General features: G+C 38.5%; 1 long non-coding RNA gene across 1 annotated transcript in view; it reads left to right on the top strand.

Annotated features, from left to right (window-relative positions):
- The first annotated feature begins 203 nt into the window (after positions 1-203).
- LOC112989985 (uncharacterized) overlaps positions 204-22,985 on the top strand; it is a 46,717-nt gene continuing 23,935 nt past the window's right edge. Inside the window, exons 1-2 of the long non-coding RNA XR_003260967.2 lie at positions 204-397; positions 6,891-6,913. This is a non-coding gene — a long non-coding RNA (uncharacterized LOC112989985). The remainder of the gene's footprint in view (positions 398-6,890; positions 6,914-22,985) is intronic.

Here is a 22,985-nt window from a genome sequence, read left to right as displayed (position 1 = left end):
CGCCTATGCAGGAAAAAAAAGGTGCAAAGAGGGCAGAAGAAGCCTTCTAGGGGAACAGCATGTCTGGCACGAACCGCACGTACACATTTGCGATCTGCGCATGAACAAGAGACTCCCCAGAAGCCCCCAGCCCGTTTCTGGAAGATTCCGAGAGGGCGGACTGCGCACAACAGCTAATCTGCATGGGAAGTGAGGAAGCACCTCCCAGAGGTGGGGCAAGAACCTATAAAACCTGCAAACTGTGTGAATAAAGGAGAGAAGGAGCCCCGCAGAGTGGCTGCCTGTGCGCCGAACTCCGTGCTCTTCGCGGCCGGGCCATGGCTGCTGCCACAGGGGGCTTGCAATGACTGACGATCTCGAATGGAGCCAGCGGAACATCATCGGACTCGGAGTGGCGGTAGCTAGTTTCTTTTCTCCTTTCCCAACTTTCTCTATCTCTTCCCCTTGCCCTTGTTCCCCTCTCCCCTTTACCCTTCCCCCCCACCTTTTCTCCCCACTTTGTGAAAAATAAAGTTAAGAGGTTGTACGATATTTGACCGGTTTTAGGGTCTTAATCTCATCCTTGGGATCGTAACGAAACCCTCCCAATATTGGATCAGCACATCTGTCCTCCTTTCAGTGCTGCCTTGCCCAGACCTCTTAAATGTCCTGCATTATAGTCAGCTGCCAAATGCCCTTGGTGTGTACCACACTTTTTCCATTTGGCCTATTCTTCGGGGAATCCAGGGGAATATGCTTCTTCCCTTTTGCACTCTCTACAGGTCTGAAGACAACTTGCTTTCTTAATGCAATTCTCTCTATGTAGGAATAACTACTTCACAGGACAAGTCAAAGACATTGTTCCTTACATTTGCATTGCTGTGGAGTACTAGTTCCCACCAGTTTAAAGGGCGGAACTACTTATAATGGTTCTTGTGAACTTCAGCACTGCTGCTCTTCTTCAGGACAGATCTGAGGACATGGGCAGTAAAATCCAAATGCTGTGGGAATCAGGGTATATGCAAAGAGAGCAGTGAAAACAGGTACATGCCTGCTCCACTAGCGCCATGTACTTGGCGACACAGCCCACCTCTTGCTGAGAGCCCTTTAGATCTGTAAGCTCCCTAAGCCTCTCAGCCAGGCAGTCGTGGTCTTCTCTTGCCAAGCTCCCAGGTTCTGTGTTTCTAGCCTTACAATGTTTCTTTTTGGTAGTGATCTATACTCTTTCCTTCACTTCCCCATTTAGATTTGTTACTTTTGCATTTAAATCAGATGGTTTCCTTCTGTTTTGCTGCATTGAAGGGAAATCGGTTGCCGCTGATATTACAGGTGGTTCAGGTTCCTTGTTCTTGATTTTGTGGTCTGGCCCAGCAAATGTAATAAGCCGTCCTGGAAGGAGGTGTCTTGGTGTCCAGTAGCCCTGACTGGAAGAAGTTAGTGATTCCATGTGGATGGAAAAGACAAAGTCTGCTTGGGCTTCAAAACTATCACATAGTTTGCCCAGTGCTTGTGCATCAAGCTTCCCATTGACTGTGGATGCACAGTCCATATAGTTCAATTTGTTGAAGTCATAAAAAAACAGAAAACATTTTTATAATGGAAAAATATTGCAAATCTTTATACTCTGCGCTTTTACAGTCACACGGGAACTGTAATTCCAAGTCTATTTAAGACTCAGTTGAATTCAGAGTTCTTTAACTAATAAGCTAAATTCTCTGAGGTACAGGTACCTGCTATTCAGTGACACTGGCAAAGGAAAAGAGGTCATGATAACAAATAAAATAACACTGACAGTTCCAACAAAAGAAATATGGTTTTGAATAAAAGGAAAAAAAGTTGCTAATTTGAGACACAAACTTGAAGTGAGCATTTAGGTAATTATATTAAATTATGCTTAATGTAAGTAATTATAATTATTTAATTATGGCATAATTCTGCACAGTTGGATTCCATCATGAAACATGTTTGGTGTCTTGCCCGCAGAGAGGCAACGCTCTCAAAGATAGTGCATCTATACCTGTGGTAAGCCACTGCATCCAGAACAGGCTTGGGGTCTCTAATGCTGCTTACACAGCTGGAAGCTCATGGAATGACACAAACTGGAAATAAGGAGAAGTAGTTAAGTCACCCTGAATGCCAGCCCATGAAGACTTGTCCTGGCAGTGCATTTTCTAATGCTATGTCCAGCTAAGTTTTAAAATTCCTAAGTAGTGCTCTGCTTTTCATTCTTTCCTTGAAGTGATTATGCCACAGCTTAATAGATCCCCTTATCAGAATATTTTTTCTAATATTTATTGAAAGTTTTCATATTAAGTAATGTAATTATATATATATGTATTTTCTAATTATTGCTACTATTTTTCTTATCTGAATAAAACACAGAGGGATTATTTTCTCCCTACTTCTGTGATGAGATACTTCAATCAGAGTTGTATTGCCTTTTTTGTTTTTCTATCATATTACATAGTAATCTAATTTGTTCCCAATTAAAAATCTCTAGATCTCTTCTGGCATCAGTGCCTTTCAGATTCTTCCCACCCAGAGGCTAATAGTTAAATTATTTTTCCCAGATGTATTAAAGTCCAATCCTACACAGAGATTTATGTAATTGCTCAGTTTTACGCTTAGTGACTACTCATGTTGAAGTTGATAGGACTACACACAGTGCAAAAAGTGAAGTATACATATAAATCTTTGCAATATCAGTCCTTTAATGAAATGAATCTCGATTAAAAAGTGCAAGTGATGTTACACTATAAACTTTCAGGTCTCTAACCCTTTGACTAACTGATGTTCACAGTTTGTCTCAGATAAATATGGTGTATCAGTGATTACTGAATAAAACCAAAATGAAATGTTTAAATTAATAAATACACTGCTTTACTCTAAGAATATTTTATGTCTCTCAAGGTATTTTTATGAAAGGAACCTGTAAAGTTCAGAATTCTAACAAAGATTCTGCTTGTTTTTTTAGAGAAGTTAAAATTATCTTTTTCTCTGTATGCATTATTCAAAACAACCAGATGCTTTGGGGATTCTGGTTGCCTTTGGAAGGAATTTAACATTTCCAATTTAGTGTTATAATTTAAACTGAAATATCTAGGTCTAGCATAGTTAGCATACTTTATTGCTTTCTGTCTCATTGAACACATAAGACTGAATTATCTTTACGGCTCTCCAGTTTAGGTTTCTCTCGTGTTCTAGACTCCTTTGTTGGGACATATTTTCTTCTGCATCTCTAGGAGCTGTCATTTCCCAGCAGCTTTGAAAAATTTAACATTTTGGCCTCATTCCCTTTTTAATTATTTCTTGCTAAGTTAAAGCCAAACCCTTTTGATATGCTCTGGCTCAGCCACAGTTACTGGACCCAAAGCAGGATTTAATACCCGTGGCCTGTGCTACATAGCAGAATGTACTGTGTTATAGCTGTGGTCCCTTTCTACCCTTCTCTGAATCTCAGTGCTCATGTAAAGCTCTGACTGATTTAGAAGTGTGGCAGTTTGAGCCCTGATTCAGCCAACCTTCCTTATTCAGCAAAACAGTAAAGCATGTGCGTATAGTGGAATGGTTGCTGAACAGAAGAAGATAAAAGGATGCGCTTATATTTTGCTGAGCTACTGTATAAGAAAGGTTAGATTTGGCTCCCTGAGTTTAAGGCAATGGAAAGTATGACATAGTGTTTTAGTAATTTTCTGTGACGTTCTGTGATCTCTTGTTCCTTATGTGCGTTGAGTGTTGCTATACAGAAAACTTTCAATTATGTTAGAGCTGCCCAGAATGAATACAAGGAAAAGCTTTAAACTTACTGTGGCTGGTAATCTGTATGGAGTCACCAGAGCTGAAACTGGTGCACAGCCAGCTGACTGTTCTAGAATAGAGAGAAATTTTTCTGCCACTATACTACCTGTACTAAAGTTATATATGCCAAAATATTTTCATGATGTCACAGGATTTTATCCTAAGCTGTGAGGAAAAAATCCAGGAAATACAGTTTAGGTATTTCAGACAAGTATCATACTTGGGCCTTGATTCAGTAAAGCAATTCACTATTTGCTTAAGTTTTAGTGAAATAAATGGCACTGCAACACAACTTAAAGGAAATTTTTATTTCTATTTTTTTTAACGTGTGCCTTTGGGCTGACCAAGCATTCATTTCCTTCCTGGAGTTTTCATATGGGTGTCTCGATGAAGGTTAACAGACACAGGAATCTCTTGGTGTTTCCAAATGACAGCTGAGTTTTTACTACTTAAAATATTTTAAATGACAAGACAAGGAACAGAGCTTAACAGGGAATTGAGTGAGTTAGATAGCAAGTGGTGAACTCAGAGACTTGCATTTGCTATAGTTATATGTTCACTCAAAATTATAAAAGTCAGTCTAAGAGATAAACAGTAAATCTCTTCCTGCTGAGCTGTTTGCTGTGTGGGCTATGTTCTTTCCGCTTCCTCTATGTCTGTAGGAGGAAACAAATGTTTTGTCTTCTGCTTTCTTGGGAGCACCTTGATCAAGGGAGACTTTTCTTTCAAACATTTTCCCTTTTCCCATTATCCTTGTCTAGGTTCGTTCTAGAAGGAAAGGGTGATTACAGATCTCCTAGGAAGCATGGGAGAACCCTCAGCCTGGTGACAGTTTTTAAGGATGTGACAGGGAACATAAAATTGTCCATGCTGTGGACATCCCACTGTCCACTATCCAGCAATAGCCTAGGGAAGGGTATATGAAGAAAGTCATAATTTAGTGGTATTTTCCAGAATATTCTTTCAACCTCCAGTGGTTTGCAGTGGAGGCACTTTTGGATCTAGGGTTGTTTTTTTGCATTTATCAGCCTTTGGTAGTTTTTCTTCTATGAAGTCATTCAGGTAGTTTTGAACCCACCTAGAGTTTTAGGGTCTGTAACAGCTGGTGGCAAGGAATTCTGCAGTATGGGGGCACACAAGGGAGATAAAGAAAGGTGGTTTATTCACTGTGACAGCTCCAGTTTAAACTAGCTCTTCCTTTCTTGCCAAGTACCTTGGATTCCACCTAAGGAAGTCAGCACATCATCTTTGGGTGTAGTTTTAACAGTTTGGTCTACTGCTGCAATCTCCGTATAAACACACACACGCGCCTGCTCACACACTTGCCCTCCCTGCGGACCATTCATGCAAAACCTGCCATGCTTTGGTGGCCGGCAATCAATTTCAATCTGTCAGCCCTGTCTGTCCAATTCTGCTTATGTCGGCTTGCCAGCCTCGGTCTGTCAGCTGCTTGATGAATTCTCCTAGGGAGCTGAAGGAGAAATGAGCCGGCTGCTGGCCCTGCCCTGGTAGAGACCCGGTTATTTTTGCTGTGATTCAAAGCATATTATTTCCTTCCCCATGCAAAACTGTCTCTGTGAGGAGAGGAACTGTGGAAGGGGAATTTGGCATTTTGCTGTTTGGAAAATAGGTGAGGGACTGGTGGTTTGGGCCAGACTGACCTGGATTGAGCTGCCTAATTGTAGGTACTTAATTTAGGAGTGTTGTCACAGGGTGCTCTCCTGTCAGTGGAGTGAGATAATCTGCTCAAGGGTGATTCAGATCTCTTGAATTAGCCTGCTGTTCCAAATTACTTTGGAGATGCATGTCTTTTCCCACTGACTTTAGAGGCTGTCTACGAAAACTGGATAACTAACTTAAACATTTAAGGTTTTTACCTAAAAATAGGCATAAATAAGTGTGGGCAATGGTCGGGGGTGGGGGGGATGTGAGATATTCACTGTCCACAGTCAATGGGAAGCTATCAAATATACTAGTTATCTTAGGCTTGGGTGTTCGTTAGAGAATGTGAGTCTATTAGAACATTGATGACCAAAGCTGGCTTTTTAGCTTTTGTAGCAATTTATGATGTCATCTCTGAAGTTCCTTCATCTGGTTCTGCTATGCTGTCCAGAGGGGAAGTTGCCCTGTTAGCTTACGTTTGAAATACTTTAATCATGTATAACTTTCTTCTCTCCTCCCAGCTACAGGTCATGTGCTCTTTTTGATTGCGTTTGTAGGATAAAAGCTTCTTTGAAAGCAGAGCCCTACTTGTTTTCTGCTATGGCACTTTAATATTCTAATCTCAATGCTGCCTCTTTTAATAATACAGTAGACTGTAATTTATAGATGATACCAAAAAAAGAGATCATAGCACAATTACAATTTAGAAATTTAAAGTTTAATTACTATCCATTCACTGTACATTAAATCTACTGAAAGAGCATTACAGTGGATTGATTGTTCTCTCTTAATCCATGTAGGAGAAAAAGTTTAAGCAAGTACAGTTGAGTCTTGTCCAGACTTTCAGCATCATGCATGCCATAAATTAGTTGTGCTGTGTGATGCTGCAGATGGTATATGTATACGTGTGATTTTTGTTGTCACGTTTTTACTCTTTAGCTTTAATTTTCTTATTGCCCTTTATGCCACTCAAGACATTTTATGATGGAATAATCATTGGGACAGTTGGTAGGGAAGCAAAAACAAAAAACAAAAAGCAATCCCACAGACAGTAGTTGGCATTTTTTAGTAAGACATAGTTTTTAACAGGATAAGCTGATCAAAGGCAATGAGAAATAAAAAATGAGGATCTGGGTTGATCCATGCCAGATTGTCTTAGTGCCAAAGAACTGCTACAGACGTATTTAATTTACTCTTGTGGATATAACCTTCTGTCTTTGTACCTAATTCTGCAGAATTCTGGGTTGCAGGATACTTCTTGTTTAAGGCACACAATCTCTTTTAGGCTGGCTCTTTTATTTGTATGGGGCTAAGCCAGAGCTGTTGAGTGTGAGTAGGCTGAAGCTAACTCTGTATGAACACAACTGCATTTTCTTCCCTGCTTCTTCATTGCTACTTCAAGTTTTGAGCAGGATGCAAACTGAGATGTGCTCTTTCTTTTCTCCACCCAGGTCTCCTCCTCAGGGTTGAGCAGGTACGAGAAGATGAGCCAAGGTTTGGGCCAGCTTCTGTTCCCATCTGATCCCTTGCCTCTACTAGACCTTTTGCTTCACATACGAACTCATAGACAGCCTTCATAGAACAGAAGGAATGCTCTTATTTCCTATCATGGATGAGTTACAACCTGTCAGGGAAATGAATTACTGAAAATTCATGAGCTCGGTCTCTGGGGTGCTCAGCTGATAGTGTGAGTGACTGGCTGGCCAGAAGCATTCCCAGAAACCAGCTAAAACTGCTTTCTGGGCTAGTTTGATCCACCATCCAGTTTAGTCATCCCTGCTCTGTTATATTAGCTCTCTACACATTAGGAACTGCTGTGTCTTAACTAAGACTACCATGAGGACTGCTTCTGTGAAAATATTATCTTCCTTAAGTACAATATTTGTTTTTCATCTTTGAAAATCTATTCACTGCTAGAGACACATTTCTGTTGTCATTTACCCTTGCATACAGAAATATTAAATCAACTGAATTGTGCCTAATTTAGGCAGAGGTCAGAACTGGTCTGTATGCTTTGAATGACAAAACAGCACTTCCGATATCTTGCCAAGAAATTGCAAGAACTGCATTTTCCTTTTTAAAGTTTTTGTTTTGGTTAATTTGAGTTCCAGCGTCTTAAACTGTTTTAGATGCAACACCTGAGAACTTGCTGCAGCTGGAAATCTGAAAAAGGTCATTTAGCTGAAACATTTGTTGATGGGTGTTTGGGGATTTTTTTGTGGTACTTAACAGTCTCTATATAACAAACAAGTTTCCACCTTATAATATGAAACTGCCAGAAGTGAAAGTGCAGAGAGTAATAAGAAATAGAATTATAGTAGATAAATCATCTCTTTGTCAGACAGTAATTTCATCGTCAAGACCTTTTAACAAGATACTCTACATGTCTAACTATGTTTCTCTTTTTTTTGGGATGATTCAAGGTATCTTATTTCTTTAAAGTAACATCTTTAATTCCCTCTAACAGGCAGGGGTTTAGAGTTTTGTCTGCTCTGAAAAGACAAAACATGAGGAAAAGGAAAATAAAATAAATAAATCTCCACAGTGCAAACAGCTTAGAAGTCTTTGGCTTTCTATCAATGTAAAGTGATTAAATTTGCATCAAGGAATTAATGCACTGATGTTCCGCACTCTGTGCAGCTGAACACTAAAGTATACATTAATGGTACAGGAAAAAAATAATCTTATCATAATTCCCAGAGATCTGCCCAGTTAAGGCAACAACATTTTTGTCTTTTCCCCTGTGCTGGCAGAGAATGCTTCATCAGCCTCTTCATTAGTATGCATTGTTGTATGAACTGATTCCCTGTTGTAGCTGTAGACTGTCACTGGCAGCCACAGGAGGTCCAGGAAATTATACAAGTATGGATCTCAGAATGATTTTTAATTAAATGTGGCAAATAACAAGGAATCTATGGTTTGTTTTGATTCATTTACATTATGGTAACATCATTTTATTCATAATACACTGACACTTTAATTCAAATTTCAAACAATCTGCTGAAATATCTATTAAGGCAATTTATGTTTCGTTAGTTCTGTGTGAATTTTCCTCTGTTAGAGGTTCATTTACCTACAAATCAAAAAGCCTTCAGTGTCTCTTTAGTTATAACATTCTTATGAGAATATTCTTGACAGCTACAGGGTCTGTGCATGTCCGAATCTATTTGTATACTCTACCTTTGCTAAGGTTATCCCTCGTACAATACTCCTTTGTGTCATTCCTGTGGCATTTGTTTGTGAGAATTTGGTAACGAATACAATTATAAGTCACCTAGAAAAGAAAAAAAAAATGTATATGACATGTAAAACATGCAAAAAGAATTACAATTTTTAAAGACAGTTTTCAGCATCTTTCACAGTCTTGCTGATTGTTGAATGTTGCTTTTAATATAACATTTAAGACTTTTGTCTTATATTTTAGTGACAGCACAAATTTAAGCCATGGTTAAGTTTGTGTTGTAAACTTCTGTTCTCAGGATGCTTTGTTCAGCTATACCTATGTGTACATATTTATAGATGTATGTATGTATGTATGTATGCGTACATATGTATGCATATATATGGCTTACAATGAAGGAAACTAATTTCAAAGCACAGTCCTGTTCCTGTTCAAAGTCATGATGAAACTTTTATTTTGTCATTATATTTCAGTAGGAGGAGCCATAGGGCTTCAGAATGACTTCTTTGCAATTTAAAATAAACCACGTACTTTTAAGAGCTGAGGTACAAATATATCTTTGACTTTATTTTCATTGCATTGATTTTCCAGGGACAAATTGATTATGTAACTCAAGTATTTCAGTTTATTAGTTCATATGAGTATTCTTATTTTAATAACTCTTTGCAACATGTAAAGCAACATTTTATGAAAAGGTAGAGAAAACTGTCACTATACCTTCATCATCCTTATTTTCCTACGCAGCTGGCGTTACTGAAACATAGTAATGCACCACTTCCTATGACTGATCTTTCATATGCAAATATGTCCTACCCTGAATATGCATCTGCACTCTTTGATATATAATAATAATGTCAAGAATTCCACTACAGTGTAATCTGTCAATTAGTATCCGTCAGTCTGTCAATTGAAACTCAAAACATGACCGACTATGTTCCGTGTTGTGGATCTGTAAGACATATTAGCAATAGTTTGCATTCAGTATTTGTAGAATTCTCACTCATTACAGCGTGTTGTGAATGCATATTAAGAATAATGTGCTAACTTTTAACACACTGATTGACGTGCCCCCACCCCCAACCCCCAAACACCTTTTAAAAGCTGACATCTTCCCTCTCCCTCACATCAAAAGATACAAAATGCCAAGACCTATGTTTACAAAATGTTAGAGTTCTGATTTGGACTTTCAAAAGCTATAAGCCGTTGGCATTACTTAGGGCTTTTGTAAAAAGATACCAAGCCTTTACCTGGCAGTAGTCACCTTAATTTATTACCATTTGAAGACTACATGGTTGTCCATGTAAACTGAATTAGTAGTTTCAGCCCTGTTCCCAGGGGACAGATATCCACACCATAAAACTGCCTCCACACTTGTTACTAGGTGTATTTGCTGAAGCCTTCGCAGGTACAGTTAGCATGGAGTGAAGAAGAGAGTCTGTGAGCAATTCTGAAAGTGCGTTGCTTCACTGTCCTCCCATTGTAATGGGTTTGAGACCTGCTGAAGACAGTGTTTGGGAAGCACTCACCCCCCTGCAGTTGTTTGACCCCCTTTGGGGGTGGATAGGTGTTTCAATTTCTGAGGCAACCAATCCACACACTCGAGTACATCGACATCAATAGTAAAAGAGGGTCTGGGAACACGCTTGAGTGGTTGGATGCTGACAGTCCGTGCTGGTCCTTGGCTACCTCTGCCAAAGTCAAATCTGTTGTTGGGAAGCTTGCTGTTGGGAAGATGGGGAGATGGGCCAGCCGCGAGCAAGCGCCCATGAGCTTCCTTGTGGCACACGGCTGTGTGACCAGAAACCAGAAATCCTGGTTCACTCTTATTTAGCAGGATTTATGGAGCCTTCCTTACTATCATATCCTGCCCCAGTGCATATTGCTACTAAGTGAGGGCAGGGAGGCTGGGGATCCTAGTCTGATACTCCAAGGTCTAATCATCAGGCACTTTATAGGCCTGGAATAGCAATGAGCGTTATTAGTTAAAAACAAACAGAAATGCCAGTGGCATTTGAGTGACGCTGCTGTTAAATGCAGCTTTCCAGTTTCTCTGTGATCTTTTACAGTGGCTGCAGTTGCGTTTTGCTTGGATATGCTTTTCTGCGAGCTCTGCAGAAGTCCTGAGATCTCTCTGTCCTCTTAGCGCTGGTGAAGATGATCATTAATCAGTCTGCGAGGGTGAAGCTAGAGCAGCCATTCGCTGATACTTCAGGGACTTTTTCCCCCTCTCTCCTGCTCATGCACCCAGGTGTTCACTCAAGGTGACTCTAGAGCTAGGTTTGTTTGAATTCTCTGTCCAATGCTGCCATCTTGATCAACTGTTTCAGTCCTGCATTTTCACTGTTCTGCTTCATTAGTTTTAATTTTTCGCATTTTCATCTCCTGGCATCCATTCATTCATTTCTGGGCTTTGTGAGTTCCTCTGACTCCACGAGACCCTGTTGGGTTTTTTCGGTGGGGCCCACTCGGTAGGCCTGTGTCTTGTTTGTAGTAGCTTTTTGTCTGTGTTAAGTTCTTATAATTCCTCAGCAAGTGACACTTGTTATTGATACGAGAGTTTTTCTCTTGTGTTATTCTGAATGTGAGATGATGTACATGACTGTCAGTTGTGCCCTGGAAACCTGGAGGCAGCACAGAGAGAATAATAAGAAATGACTCTAGCGCATAAAGGAGATTACGACCCCTTCTATTACTATTTCTAGCCTTCCAGGAAAAGCCAGTCAATTCACCCATTTTTATAGCAAAGTTGCTAGGTATAGCACAGTAAGAGCAAAAGAGAGAGCTTATCCTCAGAGCAGGATTTCATTACTTGATAAGTTTAGGTTATAAACAATATTACTTGTGTGCAGTTTTAACTCATTTAGTTCATTGAAATCAGCTTTATGGAGGTCATGGTCATTGTGACTGCTATCTTTAACTGGATTTACCCATGCACAGCTCATTAATAACGGTATTATCAGACAATAGTGAAAGTCATAGTATATTGTTACCTAATTCAGACAGTCTTCATGCTGTTGATTTATATGAACTGTAGACATTCCAATTAAAGGATAGAATGGAAAAAAGAAATCCACACAATCCAAACATAGATGATGAGTATATTTAAAACTTGGTTTGTGGCAAGCAAAGCATTTTGCTGTTTGTTGCTTCCTCTGTTGCACTGTTGATAGAGTAGATCCAGAAACGAACTGGTGCCTAAAGCAAGATCGTTAGAATCAGGAGACATATTTTACATATATGTAAAATTGTTTTCCAGAGACTCCCCATGTCTATTTCCCTGCCACCCTGCCCTCAGATATTGCCTCACATTAAACAAACCTAAACTCAATATAAGCTGTCTTTTATTTTAATTTTAAAATTTACCAGATGTCTTGCATCACCATGCATGCCTGTTTACTCTATTTATAGCATCTTGTATAGTTCCCACCTTAGATTCAGAAACTAGACTCTGTTATGTCCCCCAAAGGTCCAGACCTGCTTGTTATGTTTTGAGCATGCCTAACAAATTACAGGATCAAGCTCCTTGCAAAACAAAGTTGTGCTCACTTGATTTTGGAAAGGAAAGAGAAGTCGTCATTTTTTTTCTATAACAGCTTAGTGGTTCTCTCACTAACCCCAGAAATGTGAGAGCTGGCTTCATCTGCTACCTGTCTGAATTGCTTCTACCCAAGTAACGTTGCTTTCATCAGGTTATAGGCTCAATTTCATGAGGACACTCCCCCCCATTTTGTGCTACGTCTGTGTGACTATGCAAAATCACATCTTCTGCTGTGCTTCTTATTCATGTATTTCCCTGACCTGCAAGCCTCTGTTTTATTGCTCCTTGGTTTATAGTAAAGGTAATTACATAATGCTTGAAAGATTTCAAAGCAAAATGCAGATATATGGCAATGAAGGATTCCTATGCTATTAAGGACAACCTTACTTCACTTCTGCAAGTTTTATACATTTATATTAGTATTCTTTGAAACACCCTGACTGAACAATGCTGAAAAGACCTCAGTTCTTGATGAGATGGGTAATCACTTGCCATGTTGAGGTTTTCATTCTCTTCTTTGAAATTGAACCCACAGTACTGATTAATTTTATGTCAAGCATTTTGCCCAGTTAGATGAATTGTGGTCAACAGATCATGTTATTTTGACTACAAAAAAGTGAGTTTGGTAGTTTGATGCATTTTCTTCTGAGGGAGAAGTATGGATGAAAATGGAGTAGCAATGTCTCTTGGACATCTGCCACTGAAAAATGTTTGGTGGCACCTTCGTTATTGTGAAATAAATGACTAATGAGCATATTATGCCAAAACGTATCTTACGTTTGTGAACTGTCTTTGAATTCTATCTATTTCAAAGCTATAATACTGAATTAAATTATCAAAATATACTTATTTTTAACTAACTTCATTTTCCCCCTCAAACCTATGAAAAACTGATAACATACCCAAAAAACCACAATTACCATTTGGAGTGGTAACCACTGACTTCCATCCCTGAAAATACTCAGAACCTTCTTGAGAGTACCTGTCTCTGTTTTTGGAATTCATCACTTTCAACCAGTTTCACTGGCCTTCTCAAACCAAGTATCTTGTGGAGCCCAGGTGGAGATGGGAATGAGTTGAATACTTTTCAACTAGTTTATTAACTTCAAGAAAGGATGTAGTAGTGTCCTGCTTCTGGAAATAAGTCTGAGGTTAAAATTAAATAAATATTTATATATTCAATATAGAATTTCACGAGGGTATTGAATCAAGTTAGACCCATTGGGAAAACTGCTGGAAACATGTAATATGCTGGCAGTTTCTTCATATGACACTAAAACTGTGTTCTTTTTCCCCTTCTCTTACTTTTCTAACTGTGATGAGCTATCACCTGTCGTGTTGTGATGGCTGAGTTTCTACTGAGTGTTTCTCAACTTGTGATGAAAATGCCTTGTGAGGTACCTATCAGGCTCTAATACTTTTTTTGGTTTACATGAGTTTATTGGTAATGGCCTTGAATCTTTTTGATATATGTGTATCTGCCTCAGCAGATGAATTGTCCGTTTGAGTACATGGATTTCCTTTCACCATTCACTCTGAAAATGACCTCATCACTTGGGAAATCTTCAGGTGCCGTCAGTGCTGTAAAAGGCATAGGTAATAGAGGGAGAGTGGAAAGAACTCTATAATTCATAGGAAAAATGGTAACAAGGCTACAGAAACATGGTCATGCAACCTTGAAAAGTACAATATGTTAAAGGAAGTTAGCAGCAATATGTTTTTCCTTGGACAGCTTTATGTATGTTAGGAGGCTATTTAAATTTAGTAAGGTAGAGATGAAACAGGTGCAGAGGCTTGTGGGGCCTTTTATCAGGTCAGTCAAAATATCAATGGAAGTGTTCATAGCTTTGCTCCGTCAGTAGACTTCATGTACCTTCTTCATTTTTTCTTGGTGTACTTGTATCATCCCCTCATTTCTTTTCTCACTTGTTATCTTCTCTGAGATTGATATCTGCAGTAATCCAGATTCCTGCCTTTTTCTTACTAGTTGCTACACTGTCCTGGGTGATTAGGCTGTTTGCACTGGAGCTTTCTGGACTCTTTGAAAAGCCAAAGAGTATTTGGGATTGCTCTACGAATATACTTACTCTCAATGAAACAGAAAAATACAAGAAACAGCGATGACACATATAGAGACTTCAACCAGATGAGGTCTGAATGTGCCACACTTGAATATTTGTGGTACTTTTGAGGAAGGAGTTTTTAATGGCACATTCAAACCTTATCTGGCTGCTGTTCTCATTTATACCTGTACATAGGAGTCCATGTATTCATAGATCAATCCCATATCAAACCATTTGGCTTCTTTCTTTGACTGATTGGGGTCATCAGTATTCCATTTTCTATATCTTCATTTTTATTCTGTTTCTAATCATTCTTGGCTGCTGTGGTTTTTGGGTTTTCTAGAGAAGTTCTCTTGTCTTTCACACTGTGATTGTTATTTGTAAGTTTGGTTCCCACTGTTCCATTTGAGTAACATCTCTTCAGAGTTCACTCAGCAGTGAGTGCTGTTGAGATTCAGTACACATATCTTCAGGTGCTTTGCTTTTAATTAACAGCCCATTTCAAATCCTTCTGCCTTTCTTATGGGTGAATTGCATTGTGGCTTGCTGAGTCGATCATTAAGGGGTTCTGGGCCATTAAACACTTTCTGTTTTTCACTTTATGGGATGTTGGATTTTGTGGCTGGGAGGGCAGAAGACAGATGGTTTTAACTTGGCTTAAATCATAACATTGCACATGTTACTACGTCCTATCTAGCATGCTGTTTTTTCTGGTTATGTCACTGCCTTGTCGATCATCTTTGTTATCTGATTTGTTAGTCTGATTTTTGTCTGACTTTGTAGATTAGGTACTATAAAAAGAGGTCAATATATTGATCCATCATATTAACTTGATTGAAGGGCTAACAATAAAATTGACCTATGCATAGCATACTGTGACATTCCTGTGCAGCGTTTAACTTTAAGCAGTCTTAGGAACTCTGTAAACAATGTCGCAAGCTGTACACATGCTGTGACTTTTATTTTTTGAGTTTTAAATAGTAAGAAATAATCCCCTCTGTAAAACATAAATAAGGAAAAAGAAGAAGGAATCAATTTATTTTTACACATGCTGTATAAATGAAGTGAGGGTCTATGTGCTTTCTTCACATCAGTGGGTCCTTGCATGCACCATTGTCAGCAAATTTGTCAATACTCATGAACCTTATATCACAGTACTGTTCACCTCTTCAGAGAAAATTAGGTTGAATATTATATCTAACTTTTTTTTCTTTTTAAACCTTTCTTTATACTTGTTTAGAATCTAATTACTGAAAGAGATTAGATGGACTGTAAGTCTTGCTGGTACAAATACACCACTTCTGGATATTTCTGAATTGCATGTTTTCTTGACCAGCCATCCATTGTATCATTCTTTTATCAAATACCTGTCGTGAAGTTAGTGTCCCTTTTCTTACTGGTTTCCATCACCCTTTTTGTTAGTTAACATTATGAAATGGAAAGAAAGAAAAAGTATTATGAAAAATGGAGACTCTAAGGCGATTATTAGCTGGTAATGTACACAAATGTTATTCAAATTCTCCCATATAGGTGTCTGCAGTCACTGGACATACTATGGAGTTATCAGAATGGTGGTTGCATTTGGTAATGCCAAATTTTAATGATGTCCAATCTATATAGTTGAAGAGTGAGAAATGTGAGTTAATGAGCTATGTAATAGGATGTAGGATTTGAGTTTGTTACAAGATGCTAGAAAAGCAGAAATGTTTCTGACTCAGTTTGATGTGTAGCCAGATGGGGTTTATTAGGGTAAAAGATGAGTTGAGGTGTTATTGTGTGTTAAAGGAAGTTAGAAAAGGGAAAAGAGGGTTGAAAGAATAATCAGCTCAGGAAGAAGCTTACATGGAGATTTATATTGCAGTCACTTAAGTTAGCCATAAGGCAAAACCTGGGAATTCTGCGAATTTTCTGTTAGTTGCTACAATAGAAAGAGGGTTGAAACAAGATCTGCTTAAAGCTGCACAGTGCTTAGTAGGAAGAAGTTTTGATTTTTGGCCTTAAGGATGTAAAAGCAATCAAATGCAATCAAGATGGAGCAGAGGAGCTCCTGTGGACTAATATTTGAAGATCCACTCGCGCAGAAATTTGTGAAATACAGTCTCAGTCCAATGGGAAGATGAGCAAGCAAACAACCCTGCTCCTCACTCTACAGATTTTTTGTCATGTTAGGATATTTTTTTCATTCAGTACACTGGCAAAGTGTTTATAATATTCTCTTGGAAATGAAAAACAGAGAAGATAGATATTGAAATGTATCTGACCTGAATAAATACGTAGATGCATAGATTTTTATGTGCTCACTCTCATTAAGTCACCGAGAACCAAAATGCTATAGGGTAAATACAGTAGTAAAATATGGACATTTAGTGATAGAGTGATCCTTTGCAATGAGGAAATGGGGTCATTTCCAGGCTAAAAGGCTAGCACCTGACTGACTGCAGATCCCGCTAATTAAATGTTGTATTCCCATATGGAGGGATCTACAGAAATATACCACATCCACTGTTTAATAGAAGGACATCATTTTGCTCATACAAGATAAAACCAGCACGAATCCTAATTAAATCAGAAAAAAAAGTAGCAGATTTAACATGGAAGTGTCAGCTTTGAGTAGAATAAGTTTTGCACTCAACTTTCCATGGCCCAGGAGATACCACATGAATTTTTCAACTGTCTGTCACTTGCGTATCTGCCAGCTGCTCCAGAGATCAAAGTGGGCATCTGAGGGGCAGTATGTAGATATGTCATCCTGGATTACTTGGGCCTATAATCTACAATGTACTTCATAATGAAGCATCAGTATAGGTTATTACTTGCAGCAGATGCATAAGTCAAATACTAGTTGAGTATTTTTTAATTTATAAAAATCTATACCAATTATCCTCAGACCCAATAATACTAAATTTCAGAAGAAATAAGTACTTTCTAAAATTCATGTATATAATGACTAATTTGGCATCTTCTTAGTAAGGGTGATGTTTTCTAGATGAGAAAAAAGGATAGTAATTTTTTTTTCTTTCCCCTTTCTTTCTTTAAAGTGCTTTGTCCTGAGTGAATAACTAAAGCAGAAACTGAGCAAAATAAGGAATTGAACTATAGTATTCTCTGGAATAGATTTTTTTTTCTCTCTTAAAAATGGAATCTGTCAGAAACTTTTTGTTTTTTAGTATGTTGCAAATGCCTAAAATGTGTTTTTATGAAGAGCTTGTTTGGGTGATAGCACCTGGGTAATTTACCATAGTCAAAGATCTATATATGTCATTCTTTTCAGAGTGAAGAAAAATTACTTTTCATAGTCAAAATACTGCTTTCACAGACAAAGAGAAAAAGTCTGTAGCAACAAACAAGCCCTTGCAGCATAGTGGATTTTTCCAAGAGCAAATTTCAAGTTAATGGAATGAGTGCTGATGAAGTTCATAAAGTACATTTTGAGCCTTTTTAGCCGCCCCCCCCCCCCCCCCCCCCGCTTTTTATGGATTTAAAATCTTTTTTTTTTCCCCAGGCAAAATTTCCAGAATTACTTGATGTAACATCTTGAATGCTAAATATGTCTTGAATGTGTCTGATTATATAGTTTTATGGTTAAAACAAATGTATTTTGGAAAGCTGTGAGCCAAATCTTAATTCCATATCTAGCAAAAGGATGTGTAATACTAAGATATGTGCAGTCTGGAGCAAAGGCAAATTTGTAGAAGTGTTATTAAAATACCAGCCACACAAACAAGATTGTTTTGAGAAGACTTTGTAGGGAGGTGAAAGTTTGCAGAGACAATAAATGTTTTTATTAGTTCAACTCTTGCACCAAGCAGAGCAGAGATGCTTTTGTGCAGAAGTTCTTCTTCCAGTGACCTATTTTTCCATTCCTAATAATTACCTCTCCATAAGAATCTTACCTCGCTTAGCATAGTTTCAAAAACACTGTTACTAGAATGTCTTTCATTCCTTGTCACTTCAACACGTTTTTGTGTGTCCTTTTTTGATGTCAATGATTTATAGCATCTTCCAGCTCACAGGTAAAGTATTGATAGCCGTAAGCCAAGAAAATATCTATATAGAACTGTATTAGAAACACAGCTTATGGATGGTGACTTTCCATTTGGCTTCCAACGCACACAAAATCAGGATAGTTTCAGCTTAAATCAGTTCTTTGAGTATAGTCAGTGGTTCAAAGGATCAGCTACTATGAGGAAGCTTTTATTTCCATCCTCAACTGTCATTATTTTTTGATAACAGTGTTTCATTAAAAAAAAAATCCCCTCGAGGTTTTGCTTTGGTAGCTGCTAACTATATATGCTGAGTTTTTCTAATGTTTTGATGATGTTTCATCTGGGAACTGGTGTTGGTCATTGTCCCGTGCTGATGAAGCATGTAATGTATAATTCTGTTTCCTGCTGGCTTGTAGCTGAGGGACAGGTTTCAATTAAATTTAAGTTATTCACTGAGTTTGTAACTCGTCGCTATGTTCATTGCTCTCTTACCAGGAAACAGTTATTTAGATATCGAGGATCAAAGAGTGAACAGATTTCATACTGAGTTTAATGGACAAATAATAATCACTTTTAATTTAATATATGATGGACAGTTCTGTTATTATAATCACAAAATTTCTCTTGTTGCCACCAGCTCAGCCTGCTGGACGTATTATGCTTGAACATATGAGAATTATAAACTATTCCTTCTATTTGTTGGTGCTGTTTCCCTCAGTGGGTGTCTGAATGTTGTAGCTGTATGAAACTTATTTAGCTATTTTTACACTGGAGAATTTGGGGTAGGGGAGGAGGTGAAGAAAGTCTCACTCAATTAAAATTTTCAGGGGGAAAAAAAAAGTGTTCTGTAAAACAAGTCACCATTGGAAAAACTTCTAAACCAAAAACAAAATCTTCCCTCCTCAGCAAATTTTACAAAGCACAACAAGGGCACTTTTAAATGGCATATGCTTCAGTTTTGCACACAAATAGCGAGAGGTCAGATCAGATCCTTGCAAGTGCCTTGTACCCAGATGCCGATGCAAATGTTGGGAATGGAGCAGCCCCTCTTAGTAAGTCATGTCACATTGCTCTGTGGAGAGTTCACGAAGTTATCGCTCTCAGAAAAGACAATTTTGAAGGACAAACATCTCACCATTACAATTGACTAGATTTTGTATCATGTGTGAGGTTTGTTATCCTGCTTTCTGAAAAACTTCTCCTGTGCTAGTGTTTGCTCTGTTTTCTTCCTAGAAGGTCTTTCTCTCAGCCCCCAGTTTAGTTTCTAAGTGCTTATCGAGTTGATAAGCCATCGGTGTTCTCAGACAGATAATCAGGCACCATGGAGGAACATGTCCATCAAATGTGTTAATTATGCATGCATTTTCCTAGTGATGTTTCATCCTTGTTTATAAGTACAAAAGAGCAGAGGAGGAAAAGAATGGTTCATTTTGGCCCTAATTTCTTCTGCAACATGGGCTTAACAGAAATCAGACAGAAATGTTTCTGGGAATGTTTTGTTGACAAATATTGGCAGCACCTCAGTGAGGAAGAGAGTAAAAGCTTTAAAACATTCTTTTCAATTATCAAAGCTCTTTGTTGAACAGATTCAACATCTGGTTTACACAGATTTCCCAAGGCAGCATCTCTGAGAAGTGCTCTTTGGCTTTCTTACTTCAGAATTGGACACTCCAGCCTCCAGGGCCCCAGGTCTCCATCTTTCTTTCTCTGGGAAGTGGATTTTACTTGCTGCCTAATCATCTCTGTTCAGCTCCCCTTGCAACTCTGTACCGCCTTATGCCTATTTGCTATTCCTTTTATGCCAATGGCCATAGTGAGCAGGCACCTTTGCTTAATTACAGTGATTTATTAGCTGTGCAGTACTACAATGGTGCTAGATCAGATGCTCTGTGAGGCAAAATTCCTGATCTGAGGAATTTAGATGTCAAAGTGATAGGTGTTTTGTGAATACCTATGCTAGAGAGCAGGCTAGATCTAAATTGGACTGGTGCAGGGCAAACAAAAGATGATGCAGAGTGACGGGAGCCGAGATGGTAGGCTGTGGTGCCAGGGCATGCTCTCAGCTGCCAAGCACTTTCTTTTCCACATGTAAATTGGCTCCAGGCTGTCTTCATTTCTCTAGGCTTTTTGCTTCAACTTGAGCTCACACCCACACCTGCATCTTTTGTATTTTGGCAGTATGCTGACACATAAAGTATTATGCAATATTAATTCCTGAATTTTTTTGGCAGTCATCTGATCACAGGGCTGGTAGTGAAACCAAAATTATAAGGAAAAAAATCAGAAAAAAAGTCTGTAATAGAATTTTAGGCCAGTTTAGGTGAAAAAGTTATTGTCGTTTGTTTTTAAATTGAAACATTTGGGTGTTTTTGTGGGAGTGAGTTCTGTGTAAAAGTATTAAACTTTTACACAGAAATTGATTTTTTTTCCTCTAAGGAGTTGAAAACATTAAAATCTATTTATTACTCATATGCACTGACATTTATCATTAATTTTATGTCCCATTGTATTGCTTTCTTCATGGCAAAGCTAACAGTCATTTGTTGTTCAGTGATATACACTCAACACAAGGTGCATGGCTGCTGATTAAATAACAGACACATTAGGATCCTTTTTTATGGATGCTGGCAGTAGCTGCTGCTTGATAGTAAGGAAAGGGCAATTTGCTTCTTGCTGCCCTGGTGGGCTAGCGTTGCTCAGTGCATGTTTTCAGTCAACAGCCCAGAATTTTTTTTGTGAAGAATCACCTTCTCCCTCCAGGAATGGAAACTAACAGTTTGGAGGCTCGTTTTTTTATACTCATTAAATAAATCCATGTTCCAGGTTTATCCTGCCTCCATCATTCAGCATCAAAGAGGACTATCTTTGGCAGAAGCACTGTTGTTTCTCCCAGAGGCAAAGCAGGGGGAGACAGAGACTTCAGAGGACGGCTTGGCTCTTGTGTGTGGGTGTTGTTTTCTGGAGCTACCTCCATCGGTCAAAGAGGTTATCCAGCATGATTCCGGCTCCTACTTTAGGTGCTTCAGGTGCAGGAAATGAAACTGGGCGAATGACTCATTTTCTGAATCTTGATGCCAGATGGTTCAGGACATAGGCCTGCCTCACCATCCTCATCTCTGGGAGAGCTTTTCATACCAGCACATACTCCATGCTGGGTCATGGAACCTGTGTCCTGTCATGTGGACACATCTTTACAGAGGATGCCCCTCTCTGCACTGGAAAACCACCTGTGGAAATTGGTGTAGGCTCCTTTTTCTCCTTGACTAAGCCCATCTGTGTTCAGACGCTTTATGTCAGTTTGTGCTGTTAGCAGAGTGACCTAACCTCACCAAGGCAGCACCAAATTGGACTTACGATACCAGCTGCCCTTAAGCCTTTATATGAGATGGAAAAGTTATTAAAGTTCAAAAAGCTCATTGCATACTTTGACAAAGCATATGACTGGCTCCGCTACTGCATTTGAGGATTTCTTTTTAAATTATTATTTAAACCTTTATGTTGGTTAGGAAATGTAATGGTGAAAATCAGGAAGAAAAGTGGTCAGTACGGTTTCAAGAGTTTGTGTGAATTCTGAATAATTGTTTGCACAAACCCTTTTTTTATACTTGTCAATGCTCACTTGCATATGTAAGCCTTTGGAGATATAGGTGTATCTGATGCAGTGCAAACAATTCTTCTGAAGTCAAAGAACAGAATAAACATGAGATTTAAGATAGGTATCACTCCAATGTAACATTTTGTACCAGAAACTGGTGTTTGATTGGTGTTTATACTATTTAGGCGAACTGTGATATATGCAGGCCCATCATAGCTATGCTTCTTGTTTGCTGGCAGATGAGGACCTTTTTTTGGTGGCCCTTAGCCCTTCAATTGCCTGTTCAAAAATGAGGCCTAGTGAATTCCTTTCCCCAATGAACATGCATTGTTTACTTAAAAGTAGACTCCCTGCAACGAATTGACTTACTTCTCATACTCTGTTTGGTTAAAAGGGGATGTCTTCATTTCCAGGAGGCATATTTATGCCCTTGAAGAATAGTACTTTAGGGTTTACACCTAGCTATTGTGTATTTTATTATTCCTGTTAGTCAGGAGAAATGATGAACTATGCATGTCTCATAATATGTATTGATCTTCTTGGAGATGATTTAAACAGCTATCAATACCCTCTTGTGGCCTCCACATAAGATAAAATACTGTATCTTCTCTCGATTTGCAATTCTTACTGTGGCATGAAATCCTCTCACAATTCTTTTTATTCTCTTTAGCAATAATTCAAAAATATCTCTTTATTTTAACAGTTAATCAATTAATAGAAAATTGCTGCATTGGATTCGGGTTGTTTTTCTGGCATTAGCTTCATTGTTACTGTCCAAGTTTTCTCTTTTGTTGTCTCTAGTTTCACCACAACTTATTTTGTGGTTTTCAATCATAGGGCTTGGTCAGCCTATCTGGTACTGTCAATCCAATGAAGAGAGCAGAATAAAGTGCTGGTAAAATTTACTTTTTTGTGATAGAATATGGCTTATGATGCATTAACTATGATGTAGATTTTAAATATAATGGTGAATTCCTGAGCTATGACAACGACATGCAAAGGTTAATGATACACAAATATACCAATGATACAAAAATGTAAATTTCCTATCCACGCAGAAAAATGTTTTTGTAGGATTTTGAATGCTTTTAGCAAAACTCAACACATGAAATGAGCAGCACAGAGCTGCTCTTTTGACAGCTTCTATCATTCTGTTTCAATAACATAACATTTGATTAGCCCC

The sequence above is a fragment of the Dromaius novaehollandiae genome, chromosome 1 (genome assembly GCF_036370855.1).
Source record: "Dromaius novaehollandiae isolate bDroNov1 chromosome 1, bDroNov1.hap1, whole genome shotgun sequence".
NCBI classification, from domain to species: domain Eukaryota; kingdom Metazoa; phylum Chordata; class Aves; order Casuariiformes; family Dromaiidae; genus Dromaius; species Dromaius novaehollandiae.
Note: the sequence above shows the minus strand (reverse complement) of the source record. Positions and strands in the feature narration are given on the sequence as shown.